Source organism: Anguilla anguilla, chromosome 9, assembly GCF_013347855.1.
Source record: "Anguilla anguilla isolate fAngAng1 chromosome 9, fAngAng1.pri, whole genome shotgun sequence".
NCBI lineage: Eukaryota > Metazoa > Chordata > Actinopteri > Anguilliformes > Anguillidae > Anguilla > Anguilla anguilla.
The window spans coordinates 14,597,981-14,620,996 of record NC_049209.1 but is presented as its reverse complement, the minus strand read 5'-3'; the positions used below and the strand labels follow the sequence as shown (position 1 = coordinate 14,620,996).

Below are 23,016 nucleotides of genomic sequence, written 5' to 3'. Positions count from 1 at the left end.
TTTCTTTCTTCACTTTTTGAGATTCAGTGTCTTCAAGATATCACATCTTTTTAGCTGTGGAGGTTTGATGCAGGATCTGTGGTTACAGCTTAAAAAAAGCACTGGCAGGTTTATGGTGGAGGTATGACAAAATATATCATTTTGATTGCACTGTCTCACCCATTTTTGCATGTCAAGTGTCAGCAAGCCTGCTGGCGACACCTGCCAGATACCTCAACCCAGCCACAGCTGGCTCCACGTCAGATCAGGAGCGTACATTAAAAATAATCATCACTCAAACACCCAACGTGCAAACAAGCTAAAATAAGGTCTATTTTAGGCAGGCAAGAATTTTCCCTCATAGAGCGGTAGCCAACTGTTATGCGTGTCAGGTATATTTTTGAACGTAGGCCTCGAGGGCTGGTGAGAAGATGCTTCAGTTAAACGGCTATCAGAGCTGCTGCACTGTTCCATCAGAGTCCCTGGTCAGCCCGCTTCCCACTTCCTCAGTCCGATGTGGGTGGGTGCTTTTAGTGCCAAATGCACCATTTAGCAGGAACCACACAGATCCGATGCAATTGCATAAATCACAGAGCCAAGACAACGGAAATGTGAGCTGCCTATCAATCCATTGATTGGCTAATCCAGTAGTTCTCCTGCCCTTTTCGATCAGGTTGATCAATGAGATGCACTTTAAGCAGTGTTGATTTATTTTAGCTGGATGGGGACGTGTGTGTGTGTGTGTGTGTGTATTTGCAAGCACATTTCCTGTGTTTGTGTGTCTGTCTGTGAAACTGTCTCTCTGAATGTGTATATGTGTGTGTGCACGTGTGTGTGTCATTTCTCTATTGGCTGACACTAGACTGACCAGTTGTGATGTCAGTGTGTGCCATATCCTTTGCTTATTTTGTCTTCAGGTAGAACACAGGTTGAGCTATGCACTTTGAGGTGAACAGAAGGATACTCTGTGGACAGGGAGACAAAGCAATTACAGCATATGTTGTTAAACTGAAAAACTGAACGTTGCAGCCAGGCATGCCGGCCTAAACATCCAATAAAGAGGCCTTTGTTGTGGGATTAGAGGGCGTTTATTTGCCTCAGTTAATGAAAAAAATGGAAGAAAAAAAACAAATAAGGTAGCAGATTGATTTTGATTATCTCATATGTGAAGCTTAAGCTGTGGAATGGAGCACTGTGCCTTGAGTCCTCATATCTGGGTCCTGGCTTATGTTTGCGTGCCTAATCGTGGCTGTCGGAAATGTGAGGGGCTGCTTTGCATGCTGGCGCTGTCTCTCCACTCGCTGCGTGACGATGACAAACGCCCCTTTGACCACGGTCCCTGGGCCCAGGCAGCAGGCGGGCTGAGAGTGAGCGAGTGGGTGAGGGACATGTTCGTACGTCCCCCTAACAAAGGCTGAGCCTAGCCTGTGTCCATGGAGACAACAATGGGACTAGCTAAAGGAAGTCAGCAGTCAGTGCTGCTTCGGTAACATTTTGCCAGTTTTTTTTTTTTTACCCTTCCCCCTCTTCTTTCTGAACATTTATTTTCAAACAAAACGTTGCCCTGGTAATTGCACAGCTATTTATGTTTAGCAAAAACAACAGATAATTGTGCAGCCACACAGAGCATGCACAGGCTTGAAACGGTGGACTCCAAAGCTCCTCTGCTGATTGGTTATTAGAACTACTGGTATATCTCCCATACCAAGGGCACTTTCACAATTATACCCATGTTTAAATAAGGCTTTTAAGATCGGAGCAAAGTACTCAAAACATTAATATTCATAGATCTGAATTTCATGTTTTACATGGTAATTGTTACAGTGGATTAAACAAAGTAAGATTTATGCACTCTAGGTGAGCATATGGCATTGACTAAGATGCTGCCATTTATTATTAGAATTCTTTTAAAGAGATGTATTATTGTTTTAAGAAGGCAGGATTCACCATTCAGACATTTTTTAAACAATTCTTTCCCCAAAAGTATATGAAGAAAATGTGTGTTGTACAAATAGATATCCCTGGCAGTGGTTCTGGAGCAGAGACTTTTCCCTGGCAATGTCTAGGCAGTAGTGTTTAGCTCACTCTAATTATAGCACTGTTAAATTATCAGTTGGGGAGGCACTCAATTAAACAGTTAAGGAGACCTCTGGTTATATTGTTTTCTGTGTTTTTCATGTAAGCTTTTTAGACTACAAACTGATTCAAGGAATATATTTCTAGATAGAAATAACACATTTAGCTTTTCTGAATAGCATATTGTGCTACATATGTATTGTTCTATGCTCAATCATATATGTAAAAAGTCTTTTTTCTCTTGAGATACAGATTCTGAGGAGTTTTCAGTGTTAATTGGTGTCCACCTGTTCCAGATGCTTCCATGATGCAACACAAAAAAGGCGGAAACTCCACTGTAAACATATGGCACTTGTTTAATCCTGTTTAATTTGCATTTTCACTGCAGAATGAGAAGGTGTAGTTTGGTCTCTATTGCACAAATAATAATAATAAAAATTTCTGCCATCATTTACTGAATAACTGCATAGGCGAACATACTGTTGCTTGAGCTTGTCTTTAAATAACAGAGCTTGTCTGTAAATAAAAGACTTCAGAAATCCTGAAGCCTATTCAAATCCATAGTTGCACCATATCAGAAATTATTTGTTAATGAGTGCACATTTCAAATGGGAAATTTTGTATGTGGGTGTAATGGCGTAAAAATGTGCAGATCCCAAACTGTATTTGTACCAGGATGTGAGAAACAAATTCTTCAGTGTTTCCAATGCAGCCTAGATTTGGCTGTACAAATTACACTGATAGATGCAGGTGCAATAATGCCTTGTACCTCTGCATGCTGTGTTAAGAGACATCGATTGTGGCTGTCAAAACTTTGGCGCCATGCTAAGAAAAGCTTTTTTGTCCTGCCACACAGTGTCCCGTGGACTCAATTAAAAGTCATCTCAAGGGAAAAACAAAGAGCAATACATAAAAACATGTGCTTGGAAAAACATTAGGACAGATTAACTTATCTTTTTTATTATGAATGCAATTTTGATTGAATCTAGGGATGTTCTGAAAGAGTCAGATCATACCTGGCTAAGCTGTATCGTATGAACTTCTATGGAAGGGAAATTCCAAATGATGTTGACACCTGTGGTAATTTTATAACAAGGGCAGAATCTTCTACTGATGTGACCTGCATGCTGTAAACATGCCACGACTTAATCAGTGTGCTAATTGTGCTCAGAGCTTTGTCTCTGATTAGACAAATTATTCGTCTGTGTCTTAAGAGTTTTTTTTTTTTCTTGACCTTCTGACAGCACATAACAAAGACAAGTCTAAACTGTGGCAGTGCTTTTCATCTTTAGAAAATTTGTTTGATGACATGCGTGTCTGTTCTGTCCTTTATAACCACTTACGTACTGTATAGCACATAATGCAGAAAATGTAAATAAGTATGTGACTTGAGTTGCCTTCACAAGTTCATCTTTATTTAATATACTTGGCTTTACCTTTTTCTTGTTTAAACTTTCACCAACAAATTGCATGGTATTCAATGTAGACAGAAGAATCTGTGGCTCACCCATTTGTGTGAAAAGTGCTTTTTCGGAGTCACATATATTTGTTGGACTGAATGTTGATACTTTTTTTTAGTAATGAATCAATAAAAGTGGTATTTTTTTAGAGAGGTGTCATAGGCATTTGTTCACTGTTGTAATGTATTCTGCAAGGAGTATGTCACCAAAATACGTCCAAATTTGAAAATTATTAGAAATCTTTTTTTCTATGGAGAGCACAGATTACTATGTCCTTATTCTGTTGATATATGCAGGGCAAGCTGAAGTGTCGTAACCTAAAGTTCTGACACAAACTGACGAAAGGATGTCACCCACATCCCATCTGTAACGAGCTGCGATATCTGCCAACCCTGTGCAAGACCAAGGCAGGCAGAGAGAGGCAGAGAGAGAGAGAGAGAGAGAGAGAGAGAGAGAGAGAGAGAGATATTGTTTAGATTTACTGCTGTTTAAAGCCAATTTTCACTTTATTTACCATCTATTTACTATGGAGGGTGGAAAAGCAAGAAATATTAACAGCATTCCTAAGCATAGGTACGCATTCAATACAGATGCTGAACAGGAACAGCAGTTTTTAGCATTCTTTTTTAAAAATATTTTTGAGCATTAAAATGATTTTAGACTTCAGATTTTTAATGATAGCATCACAGCTATGGCTAATTATACCCATTGATAACTTAAATGCATGTTTATATCCAGATACGAATCAGATATGTTGCACTTTGGAATAATAGGAGTGCAATAAAAGGAATTGTACAATGCATGGTTCGCTCACCATGGCAACAACTGCAACAATATTATTTTCTTGCAGTACATTCCCTGCTTTTACTTGAGATAATGTAGCACATGAATAATTCATCCTCTGCCTGCCGCCCATGCCATACTAGGTTTTCAAGGTTTCAAGTAATGCACTTGTTAATAAAATAGGCATTTATAAGGTTAGCTCTGTAACAATGACAAGTAACTCCAAAATCATAATAAGTGCAATAACGTGTGTGTAAAATGACTAATATGATTATATTTGTAATAATGAGGATGATTGTAATGATGTTGGCAACCCAACTCCGGTCCTAGACTGCCGCAGGGCTGCTGATTTTTATTTTCACCGTAGAACCATTTCAGACCTAGAAAATCAGGTGAGGTGAGTTAATTGTGTAATCAGTTGTGTCATTAATTGATTAACAATGCTGAGTTTAACCCGTGCAAATCCAGGGCTTTTCGTACTGTGTTTAGTGTTGATTTCTAATCTGGTGCCACTATGAGGCGACTGACTTTTTTGTCTGTATCATAGGGCTGTGGTTGCTTTTGCTGCTATGGTTCATTTGCTGTCTGAGCAGAGCCTGGGGGTTGGGGGGGGGGGGGGGGGGGGGGGAGGGGGCGGCAAGGGGAAGATTATATTGTGGGCTGGGATGTAGTAATAAAAAAGGTGGAAAAGTAACCATGTATGAAACACTGTAAGAAAATCTTTAAAATGACATCTTCAATATATTCCATTGTTTTTGGCAAAATGCGATACAAGATGTCAATTGTATGTTTTTATTTGCATTAATATACATTTTGGGAATTCAAATAAGCCAGTAATGTCGTATGCCATGCTCCAGAGCTGACCTATACTGCTGAAACTACACCACTGTATGTCACATACGCACAGGTTGGGTATTTGAACTGTGTCTGAGGGGTGTGGTGGTGTCATATATGAAAGAAGGTCACATAAAACTGTACTCTCAGGAAACCTGATGCCGGAGGCTGTAAGAGAGAGAAAATAACTTGATTAAATGTTATTTTTTTCCCTCTCTTAGCCTCATCTCTCATTAGCACAGATTTAGCTGTCAGCTTTCAAAAACGCCCGCAGTTAAATTAATAGGATAGGAAAGGTCGGCCTAGATTCTTAAACAGAAGCTGGACCAGTTACCACTGCCACGGGGTATGAGAATTAAGGGTTCAGCTGCACTTGTCTTTTTCATCAATATTTAAGAAATTTCTTCTAGAGTGGCCACAGAGACACTGTGGATGGGACAGTCAATGTCACTCAGGTTGTCTGGCAGTGATGGAACCAATACTTGAGGGACATGCAATGCTTAACCTCACCATAATGTGCTTTGCGCTCAGCTCTGAGTCAAAATATAGGCTATTATCATGTCACCTTTTGCCCAAAATCTGTGTTCATTTCACCTACCAGCAGACTGCAAACAGAAAATGGACACCCTGAAAAAATAGAATAAGCTTTAATTTTGTGACTGTATGGACAGTACATTTCAGTTCTAATATATTGGGCCTCAAGTGTTTTCTAGAAGCAATAATGTGCTTTTCACTTTTCCCCCAAGGTGCTGTGTGCATCGGATATCATAATCTAATTTTCATTAAAACATTTTTTCCTTCTAAATTCTAGAGAGTGTCTGCTTAATGCACACACACACACCATTCTATGGGCTTCATAGAACTGGACATGCCGTTCCTAGGTGCTTTGGCTTGGGTTGTGCAGGCAGGAGGTTGCCTTTTGGGAAATTAACAATAAGAAAGACATTTTATATCCAACATGTGAAGGAAAAAAAAAAAAAAACTAAACAAAAAAAGCAAAGCCTCACCATCCCTTGAAACTGGTAGAAAAAAAAAATCTAATTATAGCTTTGAATTAGCATCATTATTTGAACGCACTTGGTAATAAAGCAGCAGAATTTAATTTTGCCCAAACGTAAGAGTAGAAGAGTTATTAATTAAAATTCATGAACAAAAACCGCGGGGAGGGCGGAGAACACACACAGTCCGTGATTAATTCTGCAGTCGCTCCACTTATGTTCACGATAAAGGAAAGAGCATGCCTTTGGCCACTCTGAAAATACCCTTTGGCCTTTGCAAAGAAACCAGTGGCCATCGGATTAGGCAGCTGTGGATTAGTGAGAGACAACAGTGACGCCCATCATCTTGAAATTTCAGCGGTTTATGGGATATGGATGCATGGCAGGAATATATATTTAATATTGAAATGCTAAACGAAGCATAAATTGGTGTGAAGCAAAGTAATATAAAGACATTTATCTGAATAATTCAATTTAATTAATGTGTCTCGTAAAATATAGCGGAAAATCTGTTTTCATAGTAACGTGTGCTTGTTTATATGGGAATTTGTAGCATAAACATTAGCTTGGAGAGCTCTGAATATGATTGTGAGTTTCAAAAGCAAGACCGAGCTGGTTTGGGGAGGAGGAGGAGGCTCCACCAACCCCCATCCCCCATCCCCCTTGAATACATGTGTTTTGGAAATTGTTTTCAGCATTCGGGGGCTGTCACAAATAAGCACGCTGACTATTATCTTTCTCCATTCAACGGCGTGCAGCTGGCAGTGTCACGCAGATAGTTGAGGATGCAGCACAGAATACTGTGTACCTTTCAGATTTGCTTGTTTCATCGGGATAGTGGTGAACTGGAACCCCTCTTTTCATTTTATTTGTGCTCTTCCTGCAAGCCCGAATGGCTTTGCTTTATAAGACAGGCAGCCAGTATTTATGGTGTGAGGGCCTGCTGAGGTAAACAAGGCTGTATCACAATTTATGCCTCCTGTGATCACACATGCTCCAAAGCTGAAAAATGTCATCACATTGTTTTCTTTTACTGCTAAAACATTTTCTTTCCCTGCGCTCAAAATTCCTATTTGAAGCGAATGGGAAATAATTTATACGCAGACAGTTTTTTGATTGCCCATTGTTTGTAAATCTCAAAGAAAAGAATGAGGAACATTCATTTTGAACAGCTGTTGAGGTCAGAAGTTCCCTGTCAGTTATTAAAACAGTCTGTTATTAAAACATGCTGAAACCTCTTGCACATGCTCATTTTAACAAAAAACTGCTATGGCCAGACAGCAGCTTTGTTATTGCTTTAAAGTGTCAACACAGCCCATCCAGTCTGAATGTGTATGCCATGGCAAGCACATGCGTGCAGTATGTTGAACGGCAACACTTTAACTCCAGCCTTTTACTTCATTGTATCCTGGAGAAGTTCAAAAGGTTCATGCACTCCGGGGGGAATGTGAACATTAGTCTTGCCCAGTATATTTCCAGCTGGAGTATAGTTCAGCCCTTGTATTTTCCGCTGCTTTACATACCACACCACAGTGAGTATCATTATGCCTTGCGTATTGCAGGTTGTCACATACAAATAATACCAGTCGACAATCTACCTGTTTTTCTTGTGGTTGGACACAATGGGCCCCATTTTCCTCCCTGCGCATGGCGTGTTACAAGCTGTTGCATTTGCAAAATTATATTTTCATCTTGGTTTGAGCCGCACCTGGGCCGTTTCATTTCCTGACTCGCCGTGCACTAAAGTGGGAGTGAGAGTCACATGACTAATCTTTTCATTTTAATTGACTGTAGTTAAAATGGTAGCTACAGTGCTGGTACAACTCATGGATATACTGCATTTAAAAACGGAGTTTGATGATTAATGCAGTGTTTTGCACCAATCTCTCTTTTTGGCATAATAAATGTTTGAATAATTAAATAATTAAATAATAATAATAATAATAAATGATAATTAAATACATATTGCAATAATTAGCATTCAAGTTAAACAAGTAATAATCATTACAAGTTCCTGTATGTATTAGTTCATACCAACATAATTCAGGAGTCTAATATATCTTAATGGTGTAAATTTCATAATCAGCTTGAACATGTATTGCTTTGGGCAATATTGTTCTTCAGAAAATGATAATATTTGTGCAAAGAAAAAATAATGATTTGTTGACTTGGATGAGTTGTGGCTTAATCGTGTTTTAAATACACTTATTTTGTCTATGTAGTCATGTCAATGAGTTGTACTCTTCTATATGCATGTTGTTTTTGCATTCTATATGTAAAAGTCACAACCATGCTGGGAATAGTCTGGCTGTTTTGTTGCTCAGCAATGTTTATGTAGAGCAATGCAAGTCAAACCTATTCCTATTGGGAACCGGGAGATAAATGACCAAAACAAGTGCATTTAAAACATGACGAAACCACAACCCACCCAGTCCAGTTCAGTTAAGCCATGGCATTGTTGTGAATTAATGATGGACTCGTGCGTTATAATTTTTCTTTCTTTCGTTTGAGCAACACCAAGTCATTTTACTGCTGTGAACAGGATCACTGGCATTGTATAATCTTCCCTGGTTTTATTTTATTTAATAAAACTTCAAGAGACTGCTGACATTATTTCTTAGTTATAGTAAAGTGTGTTTAAGCTATTTAGCTTCAAGCTTAATTAAAACTGGCCCATAATAAACATTTAGGCAATGTTTTGTTTAATTTCTGATGGAAGAAAATTTGAACAGATTTGCATGAATTTCTCTTACAAGATTCATGCAAATGCAATTTTTTAAAAAGGTGACAGCCCAACTCTACACCTCCCACGAACAGACATCTTGTGAGAAACATATGATGAGTATATCCTTATTCTCGTCTTCCATGGCAGTCATAGACGTGCAGGAATTTGCAGTATGCCATGCACAATGCGCACGGCTTTTAAAGGGAACGAAAGAGGTCATTTGATTGCCTATTAATGAATGTGGTTGCGCCGCACCCACTGATAATATATTCAGTATAATCCAGCCCATGTTCCAGGTGTGGCGTGTGCTTTGATCTGTCCGCTTCTAGCCTGTGATCACAAAAATACACTATATGACCAAAAAGTATCTGGACATCCCTTGTTTTTCATGGTTTGCGTTAGGCCTCTTAGTTCCAGCGAAGGCAAATCTTAATGCATACAATTACATTCTATACAATTTTGTGCTTCCCCAACAGTTTGGGGAAGGTCTTTTCCTGTTTCAGCATGACAATGCCCCCGAGCACACAGCGAGGTCCACATAGAAATGGTTTTGTCGAGAACGGTGTGGAATAACTTGAATGGCCTGCACAGAGCACTGATCTCAACCCCCTCCAGCACCTTTGAGATCAATTGGAAAGCCAACTGCAAGTCAGGCCTAATCACCCAATTGGCGCCAAACCTCACAACCACACTAATGCTGGCTGAGTGGAAATAAATCTCATTTTTAGTATAAAGACTTCCCAGAAGAGTGGAGGTTGTTATAGCAGCAGTGGGTGGACCAGCTCCATATTAGTGCCCAAAATATTGGATGAGATGTTGGATGTCAGGTGTCCACATACTTTTGGCCATGTAGTGTACTAACATTAACTTGCCTTTCATGCCCACGTGACACCATTGACTGCGCCCATGCACCAGTATTGATTTCCGGATAATAGTGCCCAGTGACTTTATTTCTTCTTTTGATTAAGTAGGTTCTGTTTAATTCATAAAATTGTTAATCAACTGCTGTTGAGGTCAAAGGGAACATGAAAAAGCAATAATTGGGAATGTCTGTACATTCCCCAACTAGTGAGCAGTGCTGGCGAATAGCTTAACTGCATGCACTTTGCTGGTAGTTTAACTACATTCAAATGTGTGTAATGGTTGTAGTTAATTACTTTTTTGTTTTGCGGTGTAGTTACCTACAAGAACTACCAACTACTTTTGGCCCTATTTTTTTATTTTTTTTTTCAAACCCCTTTGATCAAGTACCATCTCTCTCTTTACACTCTTATCCTGGTTGGTGACAAGTACTCTGCTCCACTGTAATTGCCAACTGCCAATCGCCACAGGTTGCTGGTTCTCCCCACTGAGCTGTATAGTGGCTCTCCTCGCATGCAAAATGAAGGCATTTCTCACACGCACGTAATGTCTGGGGAACACGGTAATGACCATTTTTTTATTATTGTTTTACAAAGTAGTTTGAAATACATTTTCTGAGTAATTAAATTAGTAGTTTTGCAAGCTACATTTCTCTTTAAGGTAGCTTTGCTGTAGTTGTGAGCTGCTTTCAGTGTGAAGTAATTGGTAATTTGTATACAGTAGCTACGCTTTCAGAGTTGATTCCCCAACACAGCTAAGTTTATACAGAAGCAAAATCAATATATATATATTTTTAAAGCCAATGTTTGTCAAGGGATTTCTGTTAGGAGCTCGGCTTTTGTCTTGTTTTTAATCCTGTTTTGCATTTTGATTGTTTCAGCCTTAAACAAAAAAATAAAATAAAACATTTGGTATTTCACTCCAATTTGTTTAGGATTAATGGTTTGAAAGTGGACCCAGGCATCTGTTTTGGACTTGCGTCTGATTTCCTGGAAGGTCACAACACTGACAATATTAGGAGCAGCATCATGAGTACATATCTTGTTTTGCCAGACAGGAGCAACTGCCCTTACAAATACTGGCTGAGGGAAGTGGTAACAATAATATGTGCCACTACTTTCAAAACACAGGCCGTTTCCATACTGACACCTTTGCTTCATAAACAAGTGGCATATCTGAAAATCTGTTTGGAGAGCCTGTCTGTTTTGGGTCCTTCAGCAGTCAGGCAGCCTTGCCTTGATCCAGGCGATGTCTGGTGGTGAAAATAGCTGGTGAGCACAGAAAGATGGAGAAGACAAGAGCGATCTTTCTGTGAGAAGGCAGCCATTTGCTACGTGGTCTCAAGCGACAAGAGAGCTGAGCAGTTTTATGCATTCTGTGGAGATCTCTGCATGCTCCTGGCCTGTACTGATGTAGATTTGACGCTTCCTTCAGTCGGGCAGGGATTAAGCATTGGCAGAGTCTGTACTCTGGTGTTTTAACGACACAGAAGTGCTGGGAGATGATTAACCCTGTACTCAGCTGACAGCACCATTAATAATAATGATACAGGATCATATCCAGCCCCCTGCCTCCGACCATATTCACACGTGCACCCCCCGGTGACGTGAGGCCTTGCACAACGGCTTTGCACTTCCTGGTATTTTCGTAAGAGTGTATGAGGTAGTAAAATGAGAGCTGTCTCAAGAGGGAGTCCTCGCTGGCTTCGCGACCAGGTTTCCTTTTTAGAAAACTTCACCAAGGGAGATGAGTAATTTAAATTGCTTTCTGCTTCCTTTTTGACAGTTCACCCTGATACAGGCTGAAATATAGCAGGAAACCTGGACGACATTCATGAGTCTCAACGTAATGCGTCTGATTTTTCTCTTTGTTCTTCTCTTCATCTCTCTCCCCTCTGCAGCTAACATCACGACAGCCAGAACAAACTCTGGTACTGGCACAGTCCCCCTGCCCTCATGTTCGGGAGGAGCTCTTTGCGGCTATTCGTATGTTTGCTGTGGAATGAAAATTGTGATTTTGCGACGTAACCCCGGCCTTTGGCCTGGAAAATCGTGGAACTAGGGACCAGAGCGGCGCCACAGTCTCTGGCTGGAAACCTTGTGCGGGGGGAGAGGGTGCCAGCTGCTGACTGTCCAAGTCAACAGACTGACAGCTGGATGAGGCCAGATTTAGAGGGGGTCGGGCAGGGTGAGCAGGGTTGGGTTTGGTTTGCCTTTTACCTGAACGTCTCAGGCCTGAACTATAGGGCTAGGGACAGGGATCGTTTCCAAAAATAGCTACCCATCGCCTTTTTCATGACGATCTGTGCAAAGCCCCAGCTTGCATGAACAACAACACGAAGATGATTTTTGGTTTAATTTGGAGGCCTAGCAATAATCCAAACTAAGTCTCTTAAAGCTGCAGCCTTCCTCTCCACCAGATTATGAGAGCATCTTTAAAAATATCATCTTTAAAAATGTCCTGCTTATCAGCTCTCTGTCCACACACTTCAGCGGATTATGCCCATCGGACATGGCAGGTTATTACATTCATTATCACAACATGATCTTGTATTATTATGTTAATCTGTGTGTGTGTGTGTGTGGGTCTGTGTGTGTGTGTGTGTGTGTGTGTGTGTGTGCATGCATGTTTGTTTTTAAAAAAAACAAACAAGCATATGTTTTTTTATTGAAATAATCTGTTTTTGTGGATTCGAGAATTAAGCACTTAAAAGTTTGCGCAATCAGGTATAGAATCAGGGCCAGATCTTGGGGAGATTTGCTGCCCCCTTTAACCTTTGACTTTGAATTATCAATTATTTTAATAAAGATTTAAGTTAATATTTTTTACCTTTTCTAATTTCTCACAATTTGTCTGCTCAGGAGGTTTAGCCAATCATAAAAATGCTCTGTTCAAAATAACAAATAAATAGTTTTACTAGATTCAAAACATACTAGGGAAAACATTAAAAAAAGAAAACCTTTTAGATATTACCTTGGTTTGTAAAGTGCTTGTTGCTTACTTTCTTGCTGAAGACCTGAGGTTCAGTGTGGTAGCTTTCAATGATTAACCGCGTTTCCACCGCAGGAACTAGGAATCTTTTGAGGAACTCAGTGCATTTCCACCGCAGGGATCAGGTTCTGAATTAAGTTCCGGGGACATTATTTTACCCCCCAAAATGTCCCTGCTCGGGGGGTAGTACTTTCCAAAAGTACAGGAACTTTGGGGGTGCGGCTTGCAGCGCTGAACATTTCTGATTGGTCGAGCACTCGCAGCATTTTATTTCAACCGCCATTTTTAAAAATCTGTAGCCGCAAACCAGCGGAAGAACTTAATTAATTTCTCAGTTATTTGGAGTCGGCATTACTACGGTGTGTCACTGTGTACACGATTTCTGCTCCTCTGTTGAGAAGGTACTCATGGCAGAAGTTATTCAGTGCCCAAACAGTGAAAAGTTAAAGGAAATGGCGACATATTTTGAGCGCAGATAGGGGTTGCCACAGTGTGTAGGTGCAATTGATGGATCACACATCCCCAGTCTTGAACCAGAGGAATACCACACAGAGTATTTCAACTGCAAGGGCTGGCATTCGATCATCCTGCAGGCTGTTGTGGATGGAAAGGGTCTCTTTTGGAATGTTTTTATTGTTCTTTGTGAGCGGAGGCGCAAGTCCGTCTCAGTCATCTCACGGTCAATCTCCACAATAGGTCGTTAAGGCTAGCATTTCGGGCGTTTTGAATCTTTGCTACTACTGCTCGTCTGTTTTCCAGTGTTGACTCTGTGACCCCATTTGCAAAGCAGTAAATCACGATCAACAGCAGCACGACTTGAACCTCCTCCATGTTCACTGTTGTTGCAGTGTCGCACAAAAAATGATGCCTGTTCGTCGCTTTATATGGCGTCGTCGTTGTTGGATAGTCACGCGCAAAAATGACGTGTAAAACAGCCGTCAGGTCAGCGTACTAATTTACCTAATCTTTACGGGTCTTTAGACCACGGTGAAAACTCAGACAACAATGGGCTGAAGGAACCTTTTAGTTCCTTGAAAAGTAGTTCCTGTGACAAAAAGTTCCGGGTACTTTGGGTGGAAACGCGGCTATTGATAGTGATGTACATCCAGTCCCTTTTATAGACAGCCATTCCACTGTGCTGCCATCTTGCACACACTCAGCCATACTTGAAAGTTTGAACATGTGGAGAAATACTTGCAAATATTGATTTTTGTTGTTATTTACCTGCAATAGGAAGTTGTGTTCCATGGTTCTTGTTATCTTTTTGAGAGGATAGGGTGGCGTTATAAATACTGTTACTTTATTATACATTCAGCAGCAAGAGAGTGTCCTGCACCTGCCTCCAAATACTTGGAATTGTCTACTTGTGCTAGTATTTACCAATAATATAAATTGTTTTCTATAGTTTCATGCTATCATTTGTGCTTTTGAGAGTAGATAATTGCTGGAAATTAGTCATGTTACAAGTGGATAATAAAGATGATACCATTGTTTAGCTAAGATGTGCTGTAGTGACTGTACATTGCTGCAGGAAACCCTGTATGCGGTTGCATTCTGTATATAGTTAGTTCATAATTAGGATATGATATAGTTATTGATGTGCATATAATGTAGCTCATCATTAACAGTAATAACCAAAGAGAGGAGGAGGTGGTAGGGTAAATCTCACTGAAAAAATGGAGCAAAATACAGTAGTGGCAGCAGTGTGATATTAACCTCTTGACCACAAGCATATAACTAGGCATGTACATAAATGGGAAAAGATTGAGTCAATAAACTTGAGTTAAAAAATAAAAATAAAAATCAATAAGCAATGCTGGCCTATACAGTTAGTTCAACATTGAGATAAAGTTGAGAAAAGAAAAAAATGAAAATGTGGGACTAAAAGGCTGTAATTCTTGCATGGATCACCAAAGATGGATGTTAATACCCTCACATTAGAGCTGACAGTGCACTTTAACACCATATTCGTAGTTTCATTTCAGATCTAGTTTGTTGGTGTTCAGAGCCATAACAAGAAAATGTGTCACTGCCCAGATATTTATGGACCACATATAATATATATGTATATAATAGTATGTAATATCCTGAATATCCTTATTCAGAATATCCTATATCCTGAATGAAATCTTGTCCCCCAAAAAATCTGTGAACCGGGACTGTATAGAATTCAGATTTGGATAGGAGAAGAAGATTTCAGAGCTCATTTTTTATATACATGCATGTTCACATTGCTCGAAAACATGCATGTCAGCCCTTCAGCTAGAGTCATGAATAATGCAGCCAGGTTCTTGCCATACAGTTAAATGTCAAAGGAGACATTATAAAATGCATGAACTCGAATTAGTGCATCAGCATTATTTCATTTGAAAAATATGTATGTTTTGAACCCGCATTCAAATTCAGTAATCATCGCTTTAGCCTTCCTACTTTTAAAGGAATAATGCATATCAGTATGATTATTCTTGGAAATAACGTGCCTTGAGAGTTTCTCTCAGATGGCTTACATTTGAAATAGGAGCAGTGAATATTATTTAGTGAGCATCCTTGCAGTAATCTGTATTTCTGGAGGATATGAGAAATCCGATGTACAGCAAGCAAAGGCATTTTAGCAATATATGCATAGAAGAAACAATTTTAAGGCTCATTTTAGTCACTGCTTACTAACTGTTCTGCAGGCAGGTTCTTAGGGGTTTTTTAGGGTTGCCATCTCTTTCTAATGATTGTTTTAAACAGTGAGAAAGCGAGAGAAAGCCCCTTGTTTCTTTGAGACAGAGAGAGAGAGAGAGAGAGAGAGAGAGAGAGAGACCTCGGTGAAATTTCAAAATTCAGATCAGTCCATATTTTATTGCACTCGCATGCTTTTCCCTCTTGATTCATCCGTGGATTTACTTTGGTTCTCTCTTGTTGGATCAAACTACATTTTCTTAATTTAGGACTCATTCATAGCAATCAATGTAATTTTGGAATTAAGCCCAACTCTTAACAGGATGAAAGAAACAGAAATCAATAATCATCATAACAGTTGTGAGCCAGATGTCCTCTGCATAAAGAGTATTTGAAGTGTACAAGAGCTAAATGTAGCTCTTTCACAATGTGGCCCCAGTGTTATATTGGAATTCTCATTACATTACATTAGGAGCCACCAAAGCATGTTTGCAGTCTGGAAGCGGCGCATTAAATCTCTGGGGACCAAGCGACTACTTGAGTGTGTTATACAAGAGAGAATGAATATGATCTTGAACTTGTGGGAATAAGCGTCTCGTAGGACAATGCACTGCATTGCAGTGCTCTCCACAGTTCCACTCGTGCCTGTGGTTTATGAATGTCATTAATAATGGATACAGCCACACGTATCCATTCATGAGCTCATTGCCTCCTTCAGGAAAACATGTCACACGGCAATTTGTCGATCCCAGCGGGGTTTGCCACCCCGTCCATTATAAACATGTGACTTTAATTGCATTTCTGTTTTTTTTTTTTTTCCTGACAAAAAAAGGAGGAAATGAAAAGAAAGGGCATACGTAGTGCGAGGTTCACCGTTCCCTGGCTGGTCTGAGCATCTCGTTCTCTTCCCCTCCTCTAGAATTTCTGATGCAGCCTGCATCCTCTCGTAATTGTTTAGTCCGACCTTTGGTACTGTACCACTAATTATCAGTCGTGGAGGCGCTGTAAACCAGGCTGGTAATTATCTCTGACTTATTTGAAGAGACTGTTGCGGCATTCCTGGCAGGCTGGTCAAAGCAGCCATCAGCACGGGCGATCTGAAGCTATTTTCACGGAGGCCAGGTTAATTATGGTGATCAGTGACTTTTCTTCCCGGCCTCATTTCGCGAGGAGAGCAACAGGTGGCAGTCAAATGCATGACCCCTGGCGAGCCCTATCAATGCCACTAATGCCACATAAAAGAGTCTCTGACTCATATACCAGTCAACCGGCACCGTCGACTTGAACGATATGTGCTTCTCCTGTGACTAGATGAGGTCTGGGGCTGTGTGGTAGCAGATTTTCTGATGCTGGTTATCGTGAACAACAATGCTGTCATCTCTGGCGCAGTTTCACATGTGTAACCCGATGTTTCATGCATCAGGATGCAGCGAAGATTGTTTGCACATCACATTTAGCATAACGTTGAAGACAAAGTGAAAAGGCGTGTGTACAAAAAGCTGTCTGTCACAGTACAATTGCTGTAATTTTTGTTTTGTCAATACATGGACATTTACCCTGAAACAATATAAAATATTGCATAATAAGTGCATGTTTGTTTAGTGTCTGATGTCTTACATTTGACATTGCCTTAAAGTTATAATAGGAAAGGATGTTTTTAAAAGCCCACACATGAATTACTACAGTGGCAACCAACCCTGTTCCCAGAGAACTACCTTGTCGGTTTTCATTTCAACCCTAATTTGGCACACCTGACTCTAATTAGAAGCACAACAAAATCGCTATCTGTTGAATGAGGTGTGCTTTGTTAGTTTTGGAATGAAAACCTGCAGGACGGTAGATCTCGAGGAACGGGTTGGTTACCATTGAATTAGTAGGTAGGGGTGGATGTCGAAGAACTGTTTTGGCAGCCATGTTATACAAATACAGCCTCTTTTTTGCTTTTGACCGGCATATCTTCAGAAAGGTTTGTAGAAGTAGATCGTATTAAGTAAGTTTTAGCAATTTGATACCGTATGTTATTGTGTGGTTTGTAATAGGTGGTGCAATTACAGCTCTAAGATCTTCTTCTTTTTTTTAGGGCTTATGATGAAGGGCTTTTATTTGGGCAAAAGTATTACGAGAAGATTAAGTAAACAGACTCCCAACACCACCATCATCCATGCTTTATTACTGAAATAGTCTGATGCACTGAATTCAGTTAGGTCAGTGCCCACGCTGGACATGCATCAGTGTTACTGCCTGCAAGAAAAACCCAGATGACTTTGTTGAGCAACATATTTCAGGGTCTGATTTCAAGAGCAACAAGGTGGGCGGACTGCTGCGCCACAAGTGATTTTAGTATTATTATTATTTTTATTTTGTGAATGCGAATGCCTCAACTGAATACCGTAGGAAACACAGCTTGTGACAACATCATTAGTGTCTGTTGGGGTTTGACTTGACTTTGCCCCACATCTTTAATTGCTTCAGAGGCCTAGGTTTCCCTTTAGCAAAAAAATAAAATAAATAAATACCTGTTTGCCCCTAAAGATGCACTAATGCAAATTAATGAAGGTTGGGCGGATAATCCCTGTGTATTTCAGCTGCTCTAGTCCCAGATGAAAGGGAGGGTCAAGCCTATTGCATCTGGCTCAGCTCATCTCAAGCTGCTCCTGTTTCCCTGTGCAGTGGAGCATACATTATGTGTGTGTGTGTGTGCGCGTGTGTGTGGGTCTGTGTGTCCAGGTTTTCGGAACAGTTTGTGCGCATACTTGTGTGTGTGTGACTGACTAGCTTTAGTGTAAGTATCACTTCACTAAAGTTGAGGGTGTTTTGATTTGGTTGATGAAAACAATAATTACTGGTCTTTTTGATCCTGCGGATGTGCCCATGATTTACTAGGCAGTAATCCGCTAAAGCCAATCCTGGTTTTGACAGCTGCTTAAAAAGACTGTCTAGTATTTATTGAGGACAGATGTGCCTCGCATTTTTAAATCAGCATGTTCATAGCTAACTAGATCGACTTTACTGGATCATGATTTACACCGACTGGCTAACCTCATTGAGGTCATAAGGAGGTTAGAGTCACCATCTGTTCATTACGTTGTATGTAATTTTACAGGACGCCTAAATAACACATACATAATGATTACCTTTAACAGTATTTATCTTTAAGAACAAAGTCCATAGTAGGTCTTGAAGACAGAAGGCAGCTGCTTCTTGATTCAGATGTAGGGCCCAAACCGTGCTACTGTAGCTGTGGTTTCCAGCCATGGAGTGTAATAAACACTGTTCAGATCAGCGGTGCTGGTGTCTGATGAGACACGATGAGGTTCTACCGCAATCCTCCTTGTTCTGGCATTGTGCTGCTAAAGTGGAGCCTCATCTGTTGCCAGTTGTCAGAAGCAGGGGATGTCAGTAACAAGGCAGACTTAATCCATCTCCCCCCTGGTGAGACCATTTTGATCCGTTTTGGGAAGCTGGTAGGGACATCCGCACAGAATCTGCAATCAAGTGCCTACAGCCTGGTAAGGTGGCGCAGCACCATGATGGGTTGGTCTGGATGGGGTCCAGGCCACACTCGCAACTATTTTGACAGATTGCCATTCAGTAGAAGACTGAACCTATTAGCACTCAACCCTCTGAAGGTGATGAATGAGTGACGTGGCTGTTTGTTTTTAGAATTTTTAACAATTTATGTATAATAAATACTGTGATGTTTAACACTTTCTTCTAGATTCAATCTGCCTTTGTTCTTAACTCTTAAAGTAGAAACCAGTACTGCTTTGTCAATGCAAAGGCTTGTATTTTTTGGTGATTCATTTCAAATACTGAGTTGAACCCAGACCTTTATCTGATTCTTTTGGGCTTGACGCTGCACATTTAATGGAATCTGAAATGAATCTGGACTTAATGGATTTTATCACATTTGTTTTCATTTATTAACAGCTTCTGGTTCTTGCTACAAGATCAGTGAAAAAGATCAGCCTGTACTGAAGCCTAATGTTCTTGCTGTTAATTCACTCAGAAGGAGGTCTCTGATTATAGCTCTGCTTTGTAAAGCTTATTTGTGGGAGACTCATCTGCATGCTAATCTGCCTGTATTGATAAATCCGACTGCTTTTCCACCAGCCTTGGGCCATGTGGACTATTGGCAGTTGCTGTCCAACCACCTCAGGTGATACCATGGGGATGTCAATGATTTTGGGTGAATACTGAATAATGGAATGGTATTTTTTCTGATGCCTGAATTAGGGTGAATCCCTTTGGGAATGCCCAGGAAAGTAACTGCTCTTTGTTTTTGTTTTTTTGTTTTTTTCAGAGGCTTCTAGGCAATAATATGATTGATCTTTTGGAAATTCTATACATGTGTGGCCTCTCTCTCTCTCTCCCTCTAAATGTAAATTAACTGAAATGTAATGCCATTGCATTATTTGGGATTTCTCTGAAACAGGGAAGCAGATACTGTAAGCTGTAAAATGTAAAATTTTAAAGTACAAACTATGTGTAGCCAATTTGTCTGTGGTTGTTGGCATTCGACCTCTCCCTGTTTGATTGATGTCTGAGTTCTTTACCGAGCCGCAGCAGCCATATGTAGATAACCTGTGGTTCTCAGTGGATACAAGTGATTTCCATGCACCACAAAGACCAGTGGACAAAAAGGTGTTAGTTTTGTACATTCTTGGCTGACACAGAATTATTTGGTGGCTCAGTGATAATCCAGAAGCAAACACAGCAAGGACTAGCTGGAAGTGCTGGACTTAATATACACACTCTGACTCCTTTGATTAAAAGCCCAGCCTTCATCTTGAAAGTAGCAGGTATCCCTTGCATTGATGACCTAATTTTATACCTATTTAATTTGCATTATCATATGCATAATTAATTACATCCTTGCCGAATGCTTGGTCGCAGGGGTGGATGATGTGCTGGAAGAAAACATATCCCAGTGTTTCTGGACCTTTTGTTGGAAAGCACAATATGTGCACGACAATGTTTTCTATTTAACAGCTTTAATTGTACTTATGTATGCAATAAAATGGTCTGTGTTAATCAGCTCTTACAGGCTACATATGGTCCCTGTTGGACTTATATGTACTCTGTTTGAGCTGAATTAACATTGGACATTTTATTGCGTTAGTACAATTATAGCAGTGTACGTGCCTTAAATGAAAGTGGGTAGATCTTACGTGGCATTTCTTATAATCTATGGCCAAAATCCTATTGATGTTCAGTGGAAGTGGGAATTGAATTGATTTTGTGGTTCCCCACAGGATGTGAGACATTAAAAAACAAAAGAGGAATCATAGCTATAAAAGCGTAATTTATGCTTTTTACCAGGTTGTGCATTTTTGACCTCAGGATAATTCAATCCAAGGCCTGGCAAGCCATCCCAGCTGTTGAAATAATTCACTGCAGTTCTACAATTGATTCACATTTCATCAAATTGTGTTTGCGGGGGCCTGCCAGGTGATGCAGTGTTAGAATGTGGAGAATGCGGCGTGCTATTTGTCATTTAGAACCCACCGTGATTGATCGCTTGTAATTTGTGTTTGTTTGCAACCAGTTGACATAAAATGTTAACACTGTTACCATTTCCACCGTCATTTTCCTAGTGGGACAGAAATAGAAACCTCAACCTTTTGCACAACTGAGGGCAGGCCTGAGGGACTCTTACCCATTTCATTCTTCGGGCCACTTCAGACCATATTTCTCTAAAGTAAAGTGAATCTATTACTTGGAAGGATCCATGCATATTCAGTAATCTACCGACCTTACTGGAATGAAAAAAATGTTTTCAGTCTTCTGGAGTGGTATTTATGCAGTGCCACAGAGGAACTTTCAGTGGTCTGTGTCGTTGCTTGAATATCCAGTACTAGAATGGAAAACATAAAGTAGCAGCCCGAAAAAGGAGACATGCGTGGGGATGCAGACAGCACAGGAAGCGCATGGACAAGTGCATTTCCCCCAGATGCAGGTCAAGCAGAGCGGCTTATCCACCACATACGGGAGTGGCACACACAGGCGATCTCCCACATCCTGACTGCCCGATTTATTAGCCTTTCACTTTGCAAGGGAAATCCTGAGATTCGAGTGACAGCGCTCCCTGTCCTGGCTGGAACCATGCACGAATTCTGATTTGAAAGATTCACATGGGAAAGGCTTGGCTCTTCAATTCCCCTCATCTCAAAATATTTTACCCTATTCTCATACTGTACTGGCTTCAAACTGGCTTTGGATTGAAAGAGCATGATTTGTCCTTATTATTTTTTACATTGCCTTCTGAACTCAAGGGACCCCATGAATAAGACTTAAGATGACAATAACCAGACTGAAATGATGACATGACCAGAAACAATCTCTCATATGCAAAGGACTGTAATTCAAAATACATCCTCTATTTCATAAATCTACATCTCTCTTCAAACTTACGGTGTGATGAGAGTTCTTCCCACACTTAATGAATGTCACTGTGACAGCTGTTGCGCATAAGTGGCTTGCCAATGGCTGAATTAGGAAGAGCAAAATAGCTTGAAGTGCTCCTTTCAAAATGCATTTTTATGGCAAACACGCTATTCCAAGCCAACGTGAATTGCTCGATTTGCCTTTGTTGTCAAATTAACTTTTAGGCTGTTTAAAATAAATGAAGAGGAGAATTAAAAGGCCCTTTATCTCTGGTGCAGAAAAAATAAGAATACTTCAGTTTTGTAATTAATAATTCACTATTGTAGCGTGCTGATTAAATTATTTTTTTAATTTAATGCGTCCCACCATGTGTAATTGTATCGGTTTAATTGTATCAGTTGGTACATCTCTCTCTGCATAGCTTCTCCACAAATCACCACAGCGTTGGCACCTTCAGCTTGTGATTCACACTTGAGCAGACTGCTGCCTTCCTGCTCACATTACCTGCGCAATGAATACACTTGCGACTGGGACTGCAGAACCAATTTTCGTGCTGGGAGGAAGGCAATTCAAATCACTCGGGCAAGTACAGTAAATGAGGCAACAGCTCTTCCTCCTTCAGCCACTGTGCTTTTGAGAGTACAACTGCACAGGGGCCCTCGTCAGCCCCCACACCCGTGTTCGTTGCAAACCCATCGTGTGTACAATGTGAGGATCTGCGTGTGTGCTCAAGGGAGGTAGGTTGGAGGCAAGGTGCCACTTAATGAGTTTATGCCGTTTTGGTGGCTCACTCCTTACAATGCAGCCCTGCATACATTTAAATTTTGTGACTCACTCCTTACAATGCAGGCCCAGTGTCAAAACACAATGGCGTGCAGTGAAGAGCAATTATTTTTATGTAAAATATATGATGTCATGTCTGTCTTATGATCCGCCTCTCACAAGCCACACTTTAGGAAACGCTGCCTTAAAAATTCTTCTCCTTCCTTCCTTTCACAATGAAATGCCAAAGCAATCACTGGGAGTGCGGGGCCCGATTAAGCCACCGTATATGGTAATTCAAGCAATGGCCACACCTAGTCTTGAAATGGCATGCATGCATACTCTGATTGGGGAACAGAATGGGGGACTGTGATACTTTTTCCAGAGTCCGCTGCCCTTTTGAGGCAAAATCCTTAAATGGTAGCAGTCCTACTGTGCATGTGCAAAGGGTCCCATCTTCTTTCTACTTGAAATCAACTGTTCCTGTTTCTTT

At 40.4% G+C, this 23,016-nt stretch overlaps 1 protein-coding gene across 4 annotated transcripts in view; it reads left to right on the top strand.

The window, feature by feature from the left end:
* LOC118236549 (protocadherin-19-like) overlaps positions 1 to 23,016 on the top strand; it is a 63,676-nt gene that overhangs the window by 8,636 nt on the left and 32,024 nt on the right. The window lies entirely within an intron of this gene.